Here is a 23,442-nt window from a genome sequence, read left to right on the forward strand (position 1 = left end):
AAAAGTGGAAAAGTCATCTTCATCAACATAATGGAACACTTAGGGGATTATTTGATGATATCTTTATTTTTCCTTAAGTTGTTAAAAATGATGCATTCATGCTTTATCATTAACACCACTATTTCATGAAGATGATTGAATAAACAATATTTTCTAAAGAAGTTGAATCAAATGATAATTCCAAACTATTCATATCTTATATACCTGTTCTTTTTTCTGAAATTCCATTTCTCTTATTCATATAGATTTCTGATTATCAATACAAAATAGTTTCTCAAACTATAGTTACCAAAACATACAAAGGGGATTATAACAAAGTTAAGAGGTCCATACAATGAAACTAATGAAAAAATCAACTTGAATAATATTACCATAAGAGGTTAACCCGTTGAGACTATGAGCACTTGGTGGCAGTGGGTACTGATGTTCGATACCATTAGGAAAACACATCGGGGATATGGATGCTCACGAGTGATCGGTAATTCTTCCTAAAGAAGTTTCAACCATTATCTTCATTATCACCTCATATCATACATCATCCCTTCCTAGTCCATATTTATTTAGCCATTATCTTCGTTATCACTTTATATCATCCATCATCCCTTCCTAGTCCATATTTTGTTTGCATGAGGGAGGGAAAATCCTTGGGCATGGGCAGCTGTTAGGCCCTAGATATGTTATCATATTGGCTATCCAAACCTTCCATTTACAAGCCATCTTCATACCTTTATAGCATATTCTGTAACTATTATATTATTAATTTTCACTAAATGAATTCATTTTACCTTGTGGTTAATTATTAATGGTTTCTTGTATTCTTAATGATTAAATGAGTTTTAACTTGGTTTTCCAATGATGGTTTACTACTATGTTTATGTGCCCAAAAAACAAGTTCTAGTACATGAATTTGACAATTTAGTACTTATATCCGTTTCGATATTAAGTAAAGGTTAACACATTGGAACTTCTCAAGATAACATAGGTTTCAACTGCATGTTTATGGGTGGATTCACACTCACACCTATCTCACATGTGAAGCTCAAGGCATTATTCAAAGTCATAGTCAAACCTAAATTCCACCTACAAAAATTTGGTACTTAATTCAGTACCAGTTTAGCATTTTACAGAAATTCGGTACTTATTTCAGTACCAGTTTAATAGTTCGAAAATGAATATGGAAGTTACATCTCGATTTCGAGGAATGTCAAACTCATCCAAGTGGCATCATTTCCATCTCCAACAGTAATCTAATACATTCCCAAATCATAACAATGCCATTTTTAAATATTATATGTTATCTTAATTATGGTACACAAGTTAGAATTTTATGGAATTTGTTATGATTCTTTGGACCATTGCTTCCTCTCCGTTGTAATATAAAATAAATATATTTGCATGGCAACAAGAAAGATAGGATGCAAGGAGGAATTCTAGAATCATTTTTTTGAGTTGGTTTTTGTAATCAAATGTGTTGTTTCACTTGTAATCAAAAGCTGAAGTTTTTTTTGGCAATGAAGATTTCACTATTAAGATTTGACCATTGTATTGATTTGAGTTAGTTGCTGGGAACATTGCCAAGTTGGGAAGGGCACCTTGACTCTAGTAATGCCCTGGTTTTTATTTGTAAAGTAGGTTAATAATTTTTTAGTATTTTAATTTATTTATTTATTTATTTTTATTGCAGATTTTATTTGATGTCATTTTCATTTTTTTAGTAGATTTGTATTTCATACATTCTTAGATCTATTGTTATACCTTCATATTTGTTAAGTAAAAGACATTATAATCATATTAGAATTAATCTTCTAAGGCTTAAAAGTTGAGGAATCTTCAATCGGTTTCTTAATATGTTTGCGTACCCAAAATTTTAATCTATAGAAATTTTGTACTTAATTCAGTACTAATATTCACAATTTCAATTTTGATAATTTATGTACTTAATTTGGTACTAATATTCAAAATCTTAATTTCTATACTTTCTATACTTAATCTAGTACTAGGTTTTGTACTAGAATGGGGTATTAAAAAATATGTAATTTGCGGTTTAGTATTCTTTAATTGATTCGAGCTTTCAAATTGCATAGGAAACTATTCCTATAGTGAATAAGAACCCACAATATATCATTATGAATCTAAGCCTGCTTCGAATTTATTTTTAATATTTTATTAATGCATTTCCTGTAGTTAATTTCCTTGTTTTCTTTATTTTCCTCACACACTTTTGCTTATAGATGTTAGCATTTACTTTTCTGCAATTTACTTTTCTACAACATGTTTAATGAGTTTTTATATGAATCGCTATAGATTATAACCATTGATGTCTCAAGAAATAATAAGCTACATTTATAAATCACATGAACATTGTTGATTGGTAATTATGAAAATTTGTTGTTTTGAACCCGATAAGCATTAGAGTCACACAGACCAATGACAAGTTATAATCCTTAGTGGTTAATTATTTCTATAATAGTTGTTAGAGTAGGTTAGAATATGATATAATATTACATTTCCCATGCTTGCATCTCTAAGTCCTATGATCCCATATTTTATAACTAGATGTTGGAATTAGAATACATATAATTCCGAAAAAAGTAGGTTTCAAAGCATTCCATTTTGCATGTCATATGAATTGAAGCATTAGATTCAATAAACCATATATTATCATCATTCATTTCTATTTATAAAAAGCTTCTAAAATGAATAATTTGAGATTATTGAGATTATCACTAATTGAGTCTTCTTGATCAACAAGATTGCTTGAATGCCTTCTATGGTTGGACTCACTAAATTTGTTTTTATTTCAATCTTTAGCAAAGTTTCTGATATTACCACAATAGAAACATACATCCCTCCTCTTCATATACGTATTTTTATTTTTTGGTGTTGTGGCTTGATATGATTTTGGTTGTGACTTGCCTCTGCTCTCCTTGAATGGATTTCCTCAGTATGCTTTCTTCCCTTTTGTAACCAACAAAAAAATTGAACTTTGAGATCTACCATTAATATTCTTCCTTGTCTCTTCTTCTTGTAGGATAATATGTGTTAATTCATCAAAGGTATGATGGTTTTCATTAGATGAAATTCTAGTGATAAATATATGATAATTATCGAACATCCCATTCAATGTAATTGCTACTAGATCATTATTAGAAAACTTTTCAGCAATCGCACCAAACTTATCAGAAATTCCTTTGATTTTAGAAGGGAAATTACTAATTATTTTCTTTAACTCCATATTAATTGAGAAAAGCTCATTCTTTAAAAATATCACTATGTTAGTATTGGGTTTCTTTCAAATGTTTAAGCATTTCCCTAGTTTCTTGAGATGTAGCACAATCCTCGATATCTAGAATTATATTCCCTTTATGGAAATTTGCAAGAGTACCTTGGACTTTGTCTCCCTCTGTTCCAAATATTCAACTAAAGTTGTTGGTTCTACGAGTTCGGTTTCGACTCTTGTTACTATTAACCATGAATTGGCTCCTTCCAATAATATCTATAAATTAAATTTTCAATTTCTATTATTTTCTCGATCTGGCTTTGTGGACTGATTTAAATATGAATCAGCCAATGAATTCACCATTGTAAAAACAAAATATTAAATATCTCCAATTCAAAATTTCATGTATAAGATTTAAAAAAATACCAAATATCACTTTATATATTATCTTTAAAAAAGAAAAACCCTTGCATTTAAACTATTCTTATTCTCCAAACATATGATTAGGGCCACTTATATATTTTTCAAGACACGTGATTGAATTTCCATAAAACTAAATTATCCTAAGCATTGATTTTCATAAACTTATGCATTTTGAACCGTGAATAGTGTAGTCTGTTATTTATAAAACCTTCATTTTGGGTCCATGTCAAGATATCTTTAAAAACTTACATAATTATGTACGAGGAATATCAATACAATATTAGCATATATGTGGGAATTAAACAATTATATCAATCATTCTAGGAATGTAGATCAACCTCGAAAGAAATACCCCACCACTTATGCCAATATTGGATTCTTCAAGATAAAGTTATGCCCAATTTCCCAAGATGACCTAATTATAGTCTGGTTCAGTACAAAAAACTTGTACAAGATTCCACGTGTTCCTTTTTTAACCTTTGTCCCTGAAAATTACATATGAGAAACTAAGTAATTTCAGTAATTTTTATGAAATTAAAATCTGATGCTCGAAGAGAAAGCTATGATGATTTTACTCATAACACCTCTTTCAGAAAAAATTTAAAGCGTGCATAAGTCTTAAGTTCCTTTGACAGTATCTCCAAAAATATAGAAGACAAAGATTTGAAATTTTTAGAAGATGTTCATGAAGACTTTGGCTCTGGATGGTCGAAATTTAAACTTTTGAAGCATCACAAAAAAAATGTGATAGAGAAACTTCCAACACAACCTATTTGAAGAAGTGAAACCATGGGATCTTGAGCTTTGATACCAATGTTATATAACCATATCATAAAAGAGAATAAAATAAAAGAAAGATAAATTAATTTAAAATAAGCCTCTTCGAGGGGGAAACTTCCCTTTACATCACATAAATGAAGAATTCTTGGATGATACAAATGAAAATAGCTGCTTGGTATATACATGCATCTAAAGGATCACAATATATTCAAGGTGAATGGCACAACACTGAAAATAGTGGGATTCTATGGGGAAAAAAATAACAATATAAGGGCTAAATGGGGCACATAAATAATAATATGGGGGCCACACTAGTATTATAGGGACCTAACATAAAGAACCAAGAGTAGAGGTATGAAGTGAGGCTAGAAGGCCTTATATTTTTCATATTGACACTTGGTGTATGGTTGTAATCTCTGAGAGTAATAGGGATGGAAAACAATGTGAAACTATCATGATGATAGGGGAGGATGAGATGGTATCTCTTCAAATTCTTGACGAGGGACAAAAATTTAAATCTAAAAGGATCAAAAATATTATCTCATAAAATCCACCTGAAGGAGGCTGATATATGAAAAGCATGATCGCTAATGGAGAACTCAAAGGAGGCAAGGAGGCCTTGTGGTTTTAAAACTAACAAATTATGTGGAGATGTTTTAGGTCGAGGATGTGTGAAATATGCCCTAAAATAGGAACAAAATATGAAGTTACTCCAAGGAGAACAAGAAGAAAAGGATTCGACTGAGAGTTGGAAATACATAAAGATACTACTAGTCGAAGAAGGGTGTTCAGAGATTGCTTCATGGAAGCATGGAGAAGTAAAATTATTTTTGGAAGATAATTGAGAAGGGCCCTCCATATCGTTCACAATAATTTGTGAAGCACAACCATGGGGAGTTGTTGTAAAAGAAGGTGACTATACAATTGGTATAGGGAAATAATTACTAAAGGTTGTTAAAAGAGGAAGCAAGAATGAAGGAAATCTAATAGTAAAGGAACAAGAGGAGCCCAATCTGCTAAAGGTATCTGACTGTTTTGTTTAGTCACAACTTGAAATGAATTTGTTGAGGTGATAGAGGGAGTACATCAACTACAATCAACTCAAGATAAAAAGGATAAGAATGAGAGACGTTTATCACATGAGGGTGAGTTTTTGCTTGATATTTTTATCAAGAAATGTGGAGCAGGTATCTATTGAGAGGAAGATTTTTGGTGGAAAAAGACATATGTAAACACACCAATTTTCACTTGATTAAGTATAATTAATTTTTTGTTGAAATGAATGAGATCGAATTCATTTGGGAAGATAATCACAAGGAAGTTGAAGGAGATGAAGAGCACAATTTTGATGAAATTTTAATGGAGTATGATGGGAATATATATTTTTTGATAGAACTAAAATCCCTGGAGGGTAGGTTGGTAAATCAAATGGTGCAAGTTCAACATGCCAAATTGTAGCTAGAGCAATATAACTACAACAAATTCCAGTTGTAGATAAGGTTGGATGATGAGACTAACAAGATGTTGTTGTTGATGAGGAAGATGCCAAGGGAGAAATACCTTAAGAGGGAGAAGAGAACTAGGAGTATGATGTGACTGACTATAGAATATTGGATTATAAGAGCAAGTCACATGTCATAGAATCAAATATGGGATCCTGGAAAGTTGAGATCAACCATGGGGCAATAGTCAAATCCAACACCCAAAAACAACAACATTTTTTTATGAGACCCATGACGAGTGAATAAATTGAAAATTCATGATCAGGAGATCATGGAAAATTTTAACCTGAGTAGTCTAATGCAAAAAGCATCAAATCTAGTGAGTCAACATTTTCCAGGAAAAGAGGGTGTTGTAGAAACTTTCAAAAGGAAAAACTATCTCCTCAAATTTGTATGATATTATGTAGATTAATGTAAAACATAGGTGTTCATATTTTTTCTAGAAGATACTTAGTTTTACCGATTTGGTTTATTGACCAAGTGGGATCTTGTAAGAATGTCATGTGTCGGCTTGATTTTTTATATAGTTTTGAATTTGTCAGTACAAGTGTCCATTTGATTTGCTTTTTTGGGATATTTCCTATCTAGTAGGAAATATTTGTGTACAATATAGTAAGACAAATTTCAGAGAGAGGTGATGAGAGTTATCAAGTTGGTGGGAGTCAAAAAGACCTTGGATAGGAGTATTGTTAATTATCTGTAAACTAATTTCTATTAAAAATAAGAAATTAAGTATTTTTTGTATTAGCAATAATCAACCTTACTGATATGGAATTTTCCTTGCCTTGCAAAACCCTTTTCATTCCTTGCTCATCAAAGGATGTTAGTGCCTTTTCATAGTAATCTACCTTGGTCCACTGTATGCACACCAGTCCATGCCCATTAATATGCGATGCCCACCCAATGGTTGCACATTGAAGTGGGTTGTTGCGGGCATGCGAATGAGTTCAAAAACATACAACTTCACCCAGTGGTTGATTTTTTTCCTTTTCCCCATTTCCAATTGAAACAACAAATGTTATTTATGCAATTCCTTATCCAATCTACACTTTTTGACAACCTTTGGCTGACAAAACTATAATTAGAAACTAGATCAATTAAAATAGAAACAACTTGTTCTTGTAGCTTACCTTCTATCTCAATGATGGATGCTTAGTGGTCTGCTTGGTGGTTATGCAATGTTGCATAAACCACTAATCTTGGTGGCTACCTCATGCACCATTCTTGCATCTTGAGGATTGTATATCTTGGGTCCAACATCCTACTGATGTGGACAGTTTATTCTCCTTTGGTTCCCACAAAATGTCCAGCACTTGAGTGGTTCTTGACCTTAACAGAAACATTAACCTTATGTTGATACTGACTTGTCAGAGTTGGGGGTTTCCCCTCTTTCCGTTTTGGGTTCTTCTTGGACCAATTCATATTTAGTCTAGAGGTGATTTTGGTTGGCCAACCACTTTTGATTTTAGGCCTATGCCTTGCTTACTCATAGAAATGTTCTAACTTCTTAATCAAATGCTTCAGGGTCTAGGGTTCCAAAAGCTTAATTTTATCTTTGAATACCATGGGTATCCCATTGATGAACCTCTAAATTTCAACTTTATCATCCTTGATATATGGTACATACCTCAGTAGTCCCAAAAACCTGGTGACGTATTCATCACTGGTCATATGACCCATTTTGAGTTCATAGAAATCATTAGCCGTATTGTTAAAGTAGTGTTCAGACAGGTATTGCTCTTTGAAGAGCTTCTAAAACTCCTCCCATGTCAACTTATTCTCAATAATGGCTCTATTATTCTTCACATCCTCCCACCAGATGCCTACCTTTCCTTCTAAGTTGTAAGAGATGACTATGGCTTTCATATTCTCGGGATAATCACATATTCTAAAGAAATTCTTCATCCCTAGAAGTCATCCTTCAGTGTCCTCTGCCTTCTTCACACCGCCATCAAATGTGGGTAAATTTTCCTTCTTAAATTCTTCATGAATATTGAGGCATATCATCCTCTTCCTTTCTCTTTGAGCAATCATGATGTCAAGAGTGATGGTATCTCTAGATAGTAAAACTAGACAATTTGCTCGAGAAAGGCAACTGTGTTCTATCTCTTCCTCTTTTATTACCCAATAGTTCTCCCCCTAGCCCTTTGTCTTCATTTCCCTGCTTGAGCCTCTTTTTGGATCCACCACCATCTCCTCTCTTTGTATTTCATTCTAACTCATGAAGGCTTTTTCTATCTCTATGACTAGTACCCATTTCAAATTTCCTTTGCCTATGTTAGTCTGAGAGACTTTGCAGGATGACTGAATTGATCTCATCCTAACTTTCTTAGGCTCTCGCCAACCTCTCATTATTGGCCTTAAAGATCCTCACCTCATCTTGAAGGCTTCTCAAGGTTTCCATAAAATTTGAGGAGTAATCCACCCCCCTTTCCCCACTGATCTCTATTCATCATTGGTTTTGACTCCATCACTTCCATGTTGGGACTAATTGAAACCATATTCAACCATTCTCGTCCTCATCACTATATATTTTATATTTTATGCTACTAGTTATGTGTTTTCAATCACACACATTGTTTGACATTTAAAAAAATTAATTGAAGACCAAATAAACATCGTGAGATTGCATTCATGGATTTATGATGGGGGTTCCTACGGTAACAAAACAACCATCTTGACATACAATCCATTTACAATCATATGCAACAGTCATTCAATTGTGAAATTGGTGCATAATTAATGATAATAATGTATTCACAACCATAATCCCAATCGCATCAAACTGTTAGTCATCCGTTAACTTACCTTAGCACAATTTCCTTAACAAACAACAAGTATAGTCTAAACTAACTCAATACCTTATAGTTACCTAATAAAAAAAAATTATCACTTTCCCATAACAAAAGCCATCCAGTACAAGTATTGACCCTCGATTCTCAGATAACCATCCATAAGGTTCATGAACTCATCAATTCACATTCGAGGAACGGGTTCAATTTTTTTTGAACTAATTTGATGCAAATCTCGGATCCCAACACACCTCGAAATTGCAATTATGCCCCTATGGAATCGCTACCTCCTGATCAGTGTGTCACAACTTTGAGACCCTTATATCACTCTAAGCTCCCAACATGAAGTCCCCCTTGAGAACCTGATCTTCCAGCTGACGTGTCACAAATTTGGGACCTAATGAACGTCATGAGCTCTCAAGTTGACATCCCCCCTAGAATTTGACCTTTCGGTTGATACATCACAACTTGGAGGCAAGTGCTAGCACTTTTGTTAATGGCCTAGCACTCTAGTCTGGGTTTGACTGCCCACCTCTATCCTTCTCGTTACCTTGGTACATTCAGCCATATGCATTTATGAGGTTTCTGACCTCCAGGGTATAACCATCACTTGGGTAATGTCATGCCAATGTCATACATGTCATGTGTCGACCAGCAAGTGGTCCATGTGTCCCCACATGTGGCTCCTTTGGCTACTAAAATCTCCCAAAATATTTTCCACATGTCCTTCAAGACAGCACACTGATGTCATCTCCACCAGAAAAGTCGCCACCTGTCCGGTTTTAAGGAGACAGAGACATCCCTCGATGATTGGGTCCTCACTTGGGCTTACTTAGAATATGGGGACCTTCGAACCTAGATCTCTTCAAGAAATCATTCTCTTAACACTCTAGAGTTCCAACCTTCTGGGTTTTTGGGGTGTCCACCTCCAACAGCTTCCCCGCCTGATGGATTTGAGTGGCAGAAGTATTTCCCATCGTCATCTCTCATAAGAACATCAACGCCCTTTACCATTGCATCGTTGACGCTAAATTAAATCATCTTCATGGGTTCAGGCTCTATGGATTTCTACCTCGTCATTCCAACCAATCACGTGAGGGGAATCTTGTTCAACCAATTAGAGGCATGACTTGACTATAGTTTTGACTATCCAAAGGAAATGATTATCCTAAATTTTCGTATAAGTTCATGCCCTCACTCCTCTAATACACAACAAGACCTTCCTCCTCTTTCCCATCATCAATTGGTCAATGGTCCTCAATATTCCATCACACAGTGTCTTAGACAGAGAGCTTTATAACCTCCTTGGCAAAAATCTCTGCCACTGTACGAGCTTCTTTGAGCTAGTCTTGCCGACTCAGGGATCTACTAGATTTCGAAACGTGCATCATAGTTTCATGATGACACCCTTGGTTTCTTAAGATAACCTACAAAACTATCCATCATAAGTTGGGCTGATAGAATCTTCATTCTATTCTCCACCCGTGAGTCTTCCCTTCCAACTAGGAGGGAATGCCAACTAAGGTGACACAGGTGCTCTTATGCTGCTTACCTGCCACGGGCTCGATTTGTACTCCTGAGAGGTTCATACCTCTTCTACGACACACAAATGGTTATAGACCTTATGGTAAGCCTGAAAACAACACCATGGCACCACATCGAGCATTCAAGTTCCCTGATAGCCACCCTAATATGCGAACAACCTACTAAGAATTCCAGGGTAGGAAATTTAGGAAAATTTGGTGACTCAACTAGCCCCAGCGAAAAAATACATTCACATTAATGCAATGCTTGCAATAAAACAAAACAACTTGTAACTTGATAGACAAATGAAATGCAAGCGAATATAGTCCCTACTATTCATAGGGTCCTTCGTGTAATCTTCATAATAATGAAACGTCTCTAAGAACCCACTATACTATTATTCAAGTGTTAATCCAAGCTCTCATCACTTGGTGATCGCTTGGACATGACATGTAACGAGTTTTGTCACTTAATAATTTATTTATGTGTTTCTTCTTACATTGTAAAACATTTATGTAGATCTAAGCTCATCATGATATTGTGGCTTAGCCTTTGTTATCATGCGGTTTATTATGTCTCTTATGTATCAGATGTTCTGGGTCAACAATTAATAATCATTACATACATTTTTGCTTTCATCTTTCATGCGCACGCAATTATATATATATATATATATATATATATATATATATATATATATATATATATATATATATATATATATATAACACATCCCCACATAGATGTGTCACAAATGCAAGCATAATCATACAATGAAACCCCTAAATCTAGAACCATTATCTACAACACAACAACATGATTCATTAAATGATAAATGACATACACATATACTTATCTTTGAAATTTACAAGGAAACTGAGTCTGGGATAAATACTCTCCACCTAGCCATAGACATCTGTAACTACACTTAGTTGCAACCATCATCCCCGAGCCAGATTTGAAATTCTTGAGGTGTTGCTTGCTTCTAGGACTAGCACACCAATTACCACTGAACGAGGGACTCTGGAGGACTTGCTTCCTAAATCCCGCCAACTAACCATCACTTTCTTGGACCACACTTAGAGTCTAGAGGTGCTTGACCTCACCCCCAAGTGCACACACATTGATTCACCCCCTTCGAAGGAGTCTAGAATCCAATGTACCATCAGTGCGATAACCACAAGTCTTCATTCCAATCTTTCTATGCTTCTACTTTAGGATTGTCTCTTCCCAAGTTGTCATAGGGATCTTGAGTCTTCTATCTCAATCCACAGCCCCTAGGGGACCCAAGTTGTTACAGGGCTCCAGAGATTCCATCCCAACCCACAACCTCTAGGGAAAGAAGTTGTTATAGGGCTCTAGAGACCTTTGTATCAACCCACAAAATCCAGGGACTAAAGTTGTTATAGGGCCCTAGGGTTTCTATCTCAACCGATAGCCTCGAAGGGACCCCAATTTATTCCAGGGCTCTAGACACTAGCAACTCAACCCATAGCCTCTAGGGATTGAGAGCAAATCCCCTTCCCTTCTCTTCAATTGAGCGCTGCCTTCGAGAAGCTCTTGCTAAATCTTGCCTTCAATACCACTCTTCGTCTATCTCTTCCTCTCCTCCTTGTCTCTGAATGTGTCTCTTGTTTTCTCCTACCACCTCTACCTTTTCATGGCCTCTTCCTCGGCCAAGCTTTTAATGGCCTTTTCTTGACCATAATTATTGTTGCGTCCTTGATCACCTATATTACGTAATCCCTCAATAAAATTCTTGTCCTTTTCTTGTGGTTGCTTCTCAAGCAACATGCGCTTGCATACCTCCTCTTGTAGCTGGTTTAATTTCAATACCTTCTTCCTCAATTCATGCACGAGCTAGCATTTAATGGTTGTCCTACATTTTGGGTTCCTTCCATGCACAAGAAACAATAACTTCCCAAGCAAGCGACCTCCTCCCCATCTCTAGAATCTATGTCCCTTAACTCAGTCCCCTTTTCTTAATTCCAAACATTGCAAAATATTTACAATGTAGGTTCTACCCGGACTTTGGGTGGCCTTGTGAGACTAGAGTAAAAATTAGTGAAAAACATAATAATGGGTACACCATAAAACAAGTTTCAAAGCGAAGAAAAATAAAATTCTGCAACTTAGTTTTTAAAATAAAACGCTTAATATACTTGGAATGAAAGAAAAATACATTTACAAAATAAAAATTAAGACTTTAACTTCTTTTGCTCACCATAAAGTATAATTTACACCACCTTTTTACCACACTATTTTAAACAGTAAAATACTTTGTTTTCAAGTTCACACCAATAATTTTTCCAAACACTACAACAACAATAATTAATGTCCTAACTTAAATATACATTGATCTATATTTCTATAAAATACAATTACTAATAAATCATTTGCGCATACACAAATTAATTTCATTACTTTCAGTCAATGCGAAAGCACTATAACCATACATTCAATGAGCATGGCAATGGCTTGAGATAATTCCATGAATTTGTTTGATGGATATATACTTCTTATGGATGTTTTGTAGAGATGATAAACAGTGGTACACTAAAAAAACTGGTTGGAGAAATAGTGGTACGCTTAGGCAAAAAATAATGTTTACGTAAAGGTTTAGGTTGAAAAATATGAATGAAGATTTTCTTGTACTTCCAGGAATCGAGAGCGATCAGAAGTTTAAATGGAGTAGCTAGGATTATTTCCCACAAAGCAAACTGCTGAAAGGAGTTGAACTTTATCCTAGGTGATATTATATTCAATTTTAACTGATATTATATTTGAATATAATTTTATTGTAGATTTCAAAATATTCTAAAAATTATAGGAAACAAATTTAATAGTATTTTTCATATTTATTTTACTGTTGTGTGTCATATTTTAAATATTTAACAATCTGAGATTTAATTTTAATTTTAAAATATTTTAAAAATATGATAAATATAAATGATATTAAAATAATAAATATAATATTTTAAAATTTACACTTAATTAAATTTAAATATTATTTTTAAATTATATTTTTGAAATATTTCAGAATTTACCATTCAATTAAATTGAAATATCAAATATTACTCTTTAGCAATAATATATTTTTCTAAGTGTATCAAATTCATACAAAATTTAGCTATGTAAATATCAAATAATGACAAGGAACATGACACGAATGTTTACATGAGCAGGGGCATAGGTCAGATGGGGAGTACATTCATGCTGCCTTCTGTCTTTGTATAAGATTGTTCTTTCAACATTGACGATGGGTAGTATCGAGATATATTGCTGAAGGATAGGAAGAGAATTGTGATAAGCATGGATCCTGTTGCATTCAATGTATCTTGCTGTTGTTAGATAAATAATTATCTTGCGTCTTTATCACTGCCACACCAGCTTTAGTCTTTCCACTACCTCTGCAGTCACCGCTTCAGCACACCAAAGTTCGAAGGTCCAACACTGTTTGGCCTCATCAATACTCGAAAAAGAAAAACTAATATATGTAACCGATTCATATTTTGTATAAATATAGATGCTCAGCCAGAGTTGGATATCCCACTCTCTCTTTGAAATATAACCGATTCATATTTTGTATAAATATAGATGCTCAGCCAGAGTTGGATATCCCACTCTCTCTTTGAAATTTCTTTGTTTAATTTAGGAGAGGTATTTATGTTTTGGTTTGTATTATTTCTTTCTAGTGGTATCGAAGCCAGTCTTAGGCCTACTCCCTCACGGGAGGGCCTGTGGACGAGTAGTTCAATGGATTTTCAGTAGCTTTGTGGAATGGCATGTGAACTAAGCAACCAACGTTAACTTGCCTGTGTGTGGGAGAAAGTCTTGTACGATGGAATGTTGAATACGCTGGAAGTTGTAGAACAGAAACCTGTAGCGTGAAGTGCAACATTGGAGCCTGTAGCTAGAGTGGAATCGATAGTATATGCCAGAGCCTACCAGCATTGAGTAGCAGCTAAAAAACGAGCTCCCTGTTGAGTGTCTGCGAAGGCCCTAAAGTATTGTGTAGTGAAGAAGTTGTTGTTGATAGCTACTACAAATATTATAGCTCATTAGAACTGCTGATCCATTAAGGAAAAAAAAATCCATTATTGTCCATTAGGACCACAACGGCCTGTACTCAGTCGTAGTGGAGGTGATGTGTTGTTCGTTGATAGAGGGCTAAGAGACCCTATGGCCACAGCCAAAATAATTTGTTTGTGATACTATATGTAGAGAAATCATTGTGGAATAAGTAGCTAACAAGAGAAATAGTGTGATACTGCAAATTTTTATGCGATGTAGGACTGTGCAAACCATTGTTGAAAACTATTCCTAAAAAATGTGGAAATCACTCGAGTTGCTGGTAAGGAGCTGAGCGAAGAATAGTATCTAGTGAAAGTCGCATTGAAGCAATATATATGTTAAGTGATATGCATAATTAGTATTGAGAGCATCGTGAATGAGAAGCCACTTTTCTCCGGCTTTGATTTATCCATGGGTTGTGTTGTGATGCTAAGTGTAGTACTAAGGAACGTTGAGTTGTAACCCGTTGTGCTATACAACTACTCTTCCCATTTCAAAATTTTTCATATAAGACTTTAATAAGTAATGGGTCGCCTTTAGAATATAAAGTAATGGGTCCCCTTTAGAATATAAATGAAATCAATAAAATGTTTGATAGAAAATTTTTATAATAGGTCATATAAAAATTTTCTTTTAAGGTAGGTTAGATTGCAATCACGATTTGCAAAACTTTTGAACCCATGGAAGTACTTTTAAGAAAATCCTATCTGAATTGAGTCATAATAAAACCTTATCGTAAAAAGCTTTATCAAAGGAAATAAATATAAAAGTGAATTTTCGCATTGCACATATCCTTTATCTCAATAGTGAACTTAAAGTGTTCCACTAAGATCCACCGATGCGATAACTCTATCAGAAATCACATATCGCTACTCATTAAGAAAATGTCCCAAGTTTTCCATGGAAAACCTCTGATGTGATAAGTCGATTGCAATCACGCATCATTAAAATCGTAAGACACATCCCAAAATATCCTTTGAAATATTCCGATGCGATTTCATTATCGTATATCGCGCTTTCGATAAAGGTAAAATATGAAGTATTATGAACATGTGCAGTTTAAAGTTATAAGTCAATTAAGAAGAAAATTTAAACAATTTATCAATTTTAAAGCATGTTGCCTCCCCATGCTAGCTCACCACTGATCTCAATCACAACCATACAAAGGAACAATTTAAGCACGTCACTTGTAACTTCCAATCTGCGATATGCAATTATCGCTAATCGCCGATCAAGAAGTCACAATACCCATTCTAAAAAAGAACTGTTATAAATTTGCGATGCGGCATACCATCACGGCATTAAAGTTTCACGTTGGAAGTTTCAGAGAAATCATTAAGACGCAGTTATGGTTGAATCCTTCAAGGATTTCATGTGTGGTGGCTTAATATATCATATATCCGTAGAATCTATTATGCTTAATTGTTTTTAGTCTTGTGTGCTGTGTGTTAGCATATAACAAGTTTTTCCACTGTTACGCGCTTTTGTTTCATTTCGCAGAGCTAATCTGAAATCATGAGTCCAACAAAAATGTCTAAGAAATCTCGGAAAGCAAAGGTCCCCGTCACAACGAAAGATGAACCAGCAAAGTTGGTCTTCATAGCTGATACTATCTGTCTAGGGCTTGGAAAGACTTCATGGGAGGGCATATATAATCTACATGAAGCTGAGTATCCAACCGAAATTGAAGAAGAAGGAGGATTGACTAATTCAAGTGATAAATCAGAAAATATTCTTAAGGATTTTGCTACCTCCTTCGTCCATAGAATAGCAGCCTGTGCGAAAGTGTTACCATACAACGACTTGGTGAGATGGGTAATAGAAGGTATCAACATAACCGACAGAGAATTCTTTACAGCTGATGGAAGGATGTTCGAGACATTCAGGGCAGAAGATGTCAAGAAGATGTATCATTTTCTAGACCCCTAGAAACATTATAACAAGGCATTTTTAGAAGCTTTCGCCAAGGAGAACGACGTAGATTCGGACCCTATGAAGCAATGGAGACACTTCCCAAACAAGCATAAGCATGAATCCTCTGGTATGTACTTCGTGGACTCCTTAACATCTCCCTATTGCTATGCTAGTGCTATGATATATAAACTCTTTGGAGCCTCTGATTCAGCTAGATTTTCCAAAGAAATGGTGCCTTTGATGGAAGCAAAAATTAACTCTTTTATCATGGATTAGGAAACCATTTTATCAGATAAAATGGCCAACCAAATCATTGATTATAGAAGAAATAGGTATGTAACTACCCAGATAATACCCCCATTCTATATGAGCACCTACATTATGGATACAATCTGTTTCAATTCTGACTTCACCATTCTAGGTTGGAAATGGACTCCTCAAGACCCAACTACTATTCAAATTTATCATAAGTATTTGTGGAGGGCCCTTTATAAAGATCATATATATATAATTTTCCATGGTTTTGTTCTACCTGTCCATCAGGCCATATTCAGCAGACCTACTCCTCGGTTATTCGATGAGGCTAGCATTGCCCTAAAATCAATCAACAGTTGGTTCAATGAAGAAAAGTTCACCTATGTCAGACTTTTTGGTAGCCTCACAAGTCCACATGTTCTCTCATTGTACATTCCTGATAAGCTATTGGCCAGAGAAATAACTTACCAGATAACAGATATAGGAACATCCAGGAACCTGAAAGAGAGCAAGAAATAAGTGTGGCATGCATTTTCCCTCTGCTGTGGTACTTACTCACTGCATGACATCAAAGATGCCAAGAACGAAGCAGAAAAGATAAAAATTCTGAAGTTAGCAGTCATCCCTAAGAGACAATATGACCCAAAAAATATGGCTTACAACTTTACCACTCATGTGAAAATTGCCAAATTTGAACATGATAAAGATGAATATGATGAATTGCTCACCTCAGCTGAGTCATTTTCACAGGGAAAACATCTAGCAGGGATCAAATTGGGAGTGAGGGAGATAGATAAGTTTATGTACTTCATCACACAGAGGTTACAAACACTACCTCTACATTTATTGAACACTACCCTTATGGTGCAACAAGAAGGCCACAGTGAAGAACACACTACTGAGAAGATTCCTAAAAAGGAGCAAACAAATGAAAAAACCAGCGAGCTCCTAGATATCGATGTGCATATTGATTCCAACTTAATCAACGAATGGGAACAATTCGATCAGCAGTTCAAGAACCATAATGACTCCCAAAACATCATTACACCAGAATCGCCCGTAACACAAGAGCCTATTAATACTAGTATTACAATTGAAGGGGCATTCGGCATCGTGAACACTCAGCATGATATTGAAACAATTCCAGAGAATCCTTCAGAAAAGATTGTATTGAAGGTGGAGGAAATACCACCCCTGGATGTATTTTACAGTCCAAGGTATAGGGTTGTGGTCAAAAGATAGAGGAAAAAGAGAAAAATTGACCAACGACCATTCTCAACTCCTCAAGGTGAACTAATGAATGTAGTATGGAAAGAAGTAGAAGTCAATCCTTCTGAGGATTTAACTAAATTATCTCAATATGAAGGTGCCTATACAACCGCTATGATGGAAAAGGCCTCTGAAGTAAGCTAACTAATCAAAGAAAAGGATATAAGGATCACCCAACTTGAAGAGAAAACGGCAGTGGAACAGTAAAATATCGGTCAACTTGAGCAATAGCTAGCCAAGAAAAAACAAAAAAATGAACAACTGAAAGAATAGTTATATCTACAGAAACAAAATACCGAATAGTAGGCTCTCCAGAAACAACAAAAGTTATATCAAGAACTTAGCCAGCTTCAAGTGTCACTTCAGCATGATAAGAAGGCCAAAGAAGAACAAATCGTACAGCTGTAATTACAGGTAGAGAAATTCAAAGGTTATTCGAATATTGACGAATTGAAGAAATAAGCCCTGGAAGTGACTAAAAGCTTATCTCAGCAACTGAATATCCTTTGCCATAAAATATCATTCGTTGACCCATTGTGCATCATCACTACATCACTCATTGAATAGGTAGTTAACACCAGGTTAGAATTTGAAGACGCAGATGATAAGGTCACAAGATTCCTCTCTTGGCAAAGTATAGAAGAAGGCATGGCTGTGAATCTACCTAAAATCCAAGAATCGCACAAAGAAGTCTTGTTTTCGGAGTGGGAATCACAGCTAAAAAAGGACGAAAGAGCTACTTTCAGAGCTAGGGCTACAATGAACAATGTTATGGAGTTTGTAAATGACAGCTTATATGGAGCTAACTTGATCTCTGATTTCTCCCTAGGAAAGCTCCCAAAGGAAAAAGCACTAGAAAATAAATGGAGACGGGATATGGCCAAGAGAGAAGAACAAATCGGTAAAGTGAAAAATTGAATTGGGATGCATTTTGGTTCTTCCTAGTCAAGCCGCATAGCCAGAAGATGGCCACCAAATGCCTTGCTGACACTGTCAATCGCATGGTTCCCGATCTTTCAGATGCCACATATACAGGTCAACTACATTCCAGGCTGACTCATCCTCCATAAATTCAGGGAATGCTCTCAATTTGTCAGCTGAAAGAGTAAGAGAAGAAGTAGATACAATGAATCAGTTCAAAGGCTATTGCACTATTATTTTCATAAATCAAATCCCAGATTTTTATGTTTGCAGTTTCAACAGCTCAAAGCGATTTTTATTGACAATTAGTTTTTATTTTGTTATTTAAACCCTTTTATGTTTTTTAATAAAGGGTCCTCAATTTGCATAAAACTTGACTTGAGAAGTTATAATTTTGTACTTCTGAATATATTTTTATCAGTAGTGGATCAAGGTTCTACATTTTTGTGAAGAAACGTTTTTAAGACATGCAATTTTGTATATCCTGGAAGTTTTCTCAAATAAGAAAGTGGAATCTGTGTGTTATTTACATTGGAAAGATTCAAATGCATGCAGTATTTGCATCACTATTCTTTTGTCTTGTTTCTTTATGTGAGGAAGCATTCCTTTTAAAAGTTGATATATGTATGCTCTTCAGACAATTGTTTATCGTGTCATTTCTGAAGATTTAGAATTGTTATACTTTAAAGATATATGTCAGTGATATACATTGTTATGAATGTGATATGTTTTTATAATTACTTTGTTTATTTTCTTAAACAATGTAATAATTATAGATGAATGCATCTTTCTATCGAACTATATGATTATTTGTTTGTTAGGAATAATCAGAAATCACATTGTTAATACATTACCTGGGTTAGATAAGTATATTTGTATATTTTTTAGTTACAGGTTAAAGCATTTATTATCTTTATTTTACATTATAAAACAATCATCCATCAAACCATTCATTATATGGGAAATTGGTCCCTTAATATCTAGTCGGAGCCACAATACCAAACAGAAAAGTAGTTGTACTATGGTCTGGACCGGGTGGTTATCCCGAATGTCGGTGCTAGGATTTTAGAGGAATCAATATTTTCAGCGCTAGAGGGAGGGCATGAATTGTGAACAGTGAGTAAATTTAAATCCACAGGCCATTCCAAGAGTAAAACTCCCTCACCATCTCCTCCAACTTCTCATTCACATTCTAAATCTCATATTTCTAGTGATGAAGTTGAAAAGAAAAATACAACACCCACTGTTGCAACTCTATACACACCAGAAAACTCTTCTCTTGAATCCCCTGAAGTGCAGTCCTTAATTCATAAGCTCCAAGGCTTTTCGGTATCTCAAGAAGAGTTTGAACTATACCAAGGCAGTTTGGCTTTGCAATATATTCCATCCCAGCCTCTTACTAGAGAACAGGGTGAAAAGCTTGGTATTCCACGAACTGAATTTCCTCTGCCAAGTCAAAAAAGAGCTAGGAAGATAACTTTAGAGTCTGACAGTGAGACTCTTTTCTCATCATCATCCATTCCATCTAAACCATTGCAAAGTCATCCATATATTTCACAACTCCAAATCATAGTCCAAAAGGGTATAGGTACTCTGACATCCTCTACCCAATCACTTTCAACTGCCTCGTCACCTTCTTCTACCGTTAGCGCAATGGCACGACCTCAACCAAGGCCATGGACCAATCCAGGAGCTGTCACAATGCCTGCACCTTTGAGTCAATTACCAACCCATCATAAAAAATGGTTACCAAAATTCAATCCTGACATTGGCATATTAGCAGAATAACATATAAACAGTTTCATGTTATCAATAAACTTGAATGGAGTAACACAAGAAGATGTTGTTGTTATACTATTTCCATACACTTTACAAGGAGAAGTTGGATCATGGTATTTTTCATTACCCCCAGGATCCATCAATAGCTGGGATGCTTTTTAGGAGAAATTTTTAACCAAGCTTGGAGATGATAGGTCCATAATGACTTTAATTTATTCTCTCGAATTTGGAATCTGAATCAAAGGAACCTACCCAAGATCTCAACTCCTGATTTAATAAACTGTTGAATAAAATTCCAACAACATCCAAGCCCAGTGAAGAAGTCTAAAGCGAATGGTATATCTTTGCCTTGCCTTCAAACATATCCATATTTGTTGATAGGCTGCCAAACCAACATTAGTAGAAAATATGAAGGAAGTGATCGCTCTTGAAAAATGCACCATTGCTTTGGAAAACAAAAATGCTCTTGAAGAAAGAAAATCCAAAAATGTTACTTTCAGAGATGATTTAGAAAAGAAAGAAGTTAGAGACCCATATGACATGGAAGGTTTACAAAAGGTTCTCAAAACTGTTTCCAATGAAATGGTAAAAATAAAAAAAGTAGGTAGTTGAAACTTGTATGAGAAAACCATTTAGAAACTTTAGAAGAAATTAGTCAATTGACCCTAAACCACCTAATGCTATATCTAATGTATAATCAGATCTAGATGACGATGAAGATGAAGACACAATTTTATCATCAGAGGAAACAGAAGAAGATGAGACAATTGAATGTCATGGAATGTGGCACTTTATCTTGCCTAACTATGATAATGAAAGTGAACAAGAAGCTCTCCCAGTAAATACCATAAGTAAAAATGCAGCAGAGCCTGTTCAAAGAAATCCAAAGAAGAAACATTCAAGCCCTGTTACTAAAGACAAAGCTCCCATGAAGAAAACTATAGTTGTGTCTACCCAAAATCAACCATCATCCTCTAATCCTCCCTCATCATCTAAAATGTTAGTAGTTTCCAACTCTATGGATTATAACATTGTGGAAGACATGAAAAAGACTCGCGCAAACATTTGTTTACTTGAACTTAGCAAGCTCAAACATCAATAGAAGTTGTTACTAAAATAATTGAATGCGGTACCTTCTTCTCCTCTTCCAACTAGTGTATTATCCAAGGAAGTTAAGGGACCAGGTAAGCCACCATCCAGTAAAGTAGATGTTATTGATGTTGTTTTGATCAGAGATAGATCTAATTCTCATACTTCTACTTTTCTATTCACTTATGAGATCTATAATAGAAATTTGCATAACTGCCTGATAGATTCAGGGGTTTTATCCAACATAATGTCAACCTCAGCTTGTTCCAAATGAAACATTGAGCCCCAGAAATATGCAGTTCATATTTTTCAATTAGATAGGACTAAAGTGCAAGTTTTAAAGGAGAGATTAATTCAATTACTATTAGGCTATCAACTAATCCCATAGTAGTTCAAAGAATTGATATATTGATTGTTGACATCCCTGAGTTTTGAGAAACTCCATGGTTACATGTCCACTAATTGGTCTCACATGTGGTTTACCTGTAAAGGGAAACCAAATCAAATCAAAATAGATCGGGAAAAACACATGACTCATACAGTAACGAAGTTTGAAAAAGAAAACCAACCTATAGCTTTCAATAAAACACGCTAGGAAATTACTCAGCTAAGTCATGGTTTGGAAATTTTAATTCTTAACAATCGCATTTTCCTGTTAATAGTTTCACATCACAAATTGAAAGTTTCTCTCATACTGATACCTCAAGATGTGTTAGTATTGTTGATGAACTTGTAAATAAATCTGTAGATAAGCCTTTATTTTTGTCTTTATATTTTGATGGATCAAAATCCAATGACGGTGCAGGACCAGGGTGTATTTTAATTATTCAAGAAGTGGAATAAACTATGGTATCATGTAGACTATAATTTGAGTGTACCAATAACACTGCGGAATATGAGGCATTGATTCAAGGGATCTATAAATCAATCGGCCTGAATATACAATATCTGAAAGTATTTGTTGAAATTGTCATCAAACAAGTAAGGAATACTTTTCATTATCCCCGAGGTCATCTCAAACATTATCAATCCCTTGTTCAAGATCTCATAACTCATTTTATGGAAATCAACATTTTTCCTATTCCTAGATCTCAGAATGCAGCAGTTGATTTATTGGCTAATGTCTCTTCTAAACTCCTTCCATCTAAGGATTATAGTCTAGATAGGTTTTCAATTGAATTAATTTTTCGACCCTCTGTGGCAGATAAGGTCACAAATTGGTGAGTTTTTAAAAATGATGAAGACATCTTAAATTTCTTCACTTCTGAAAAATCTTACGATGACCAAATTATTGATGAAAGCAATCTTGATCTTCAATTAAAACAAAGACTCAATGAGAACTCTATTCCTAAAGCTGTGGTCAAACTAGAAGATCTTTATGATATTAAAGATAGATTCAAAAAGGTTACAAATGCAAAACTCCAGAGTTGAGGCCAAACCACAAAATGTAAATCTAGGACTTGAACTCACATCAGGAGAAAGATTTTCTTTCATTAGATTATTAAACAAATACAAAAATGTTTTTCTAGTTTTTCTAGTTTTTCTAGTTTTTCCCATAAACCTGCAGTTATACTCTCTTCCACAATGTTGACGAGAACGTAATCATCTAGGCATAACATAATGGTACTAAGAGCTCGGGATCCAAGTGCTCGCATTCTGAATTTGTCATGCTAGTAGGTTTCTTATTTGCCCCGTCCAAAGATTTGTGCAACCCTTATTGCACGAGAAAATCCCTAATTTTCAGTTTCCATAGAGAAAAGTTATTCTTGATAGTGAATTTCTCCACCTGGAACTTTACATTCGTCATCCTGGTCATCTTCTTCCTATAGGTTTAAAAAAAATCTACTTCTAGATTTTCTTCCTAGGGTTCTTCCAATTAAGGGTTCACTTTTACTTTGAA

This window comes from Pinus tabuliformis, chromosome 4_2 (assembly GCF_031772625.1).
Source record: "Pinus tabuliformis cultivar Carrire ecotype Pingquan chromosome 4_2, CPIR1, whole genome shotgun sequence".
In the NCBI taxonomy this organism is placed as follows: domain Eukaryota; kingdom Viridiplantae; phylum Streptophyta; class Pinopsida; order Pinales; family Pinaceae; genus Pinus; species Pinus tabuliformis.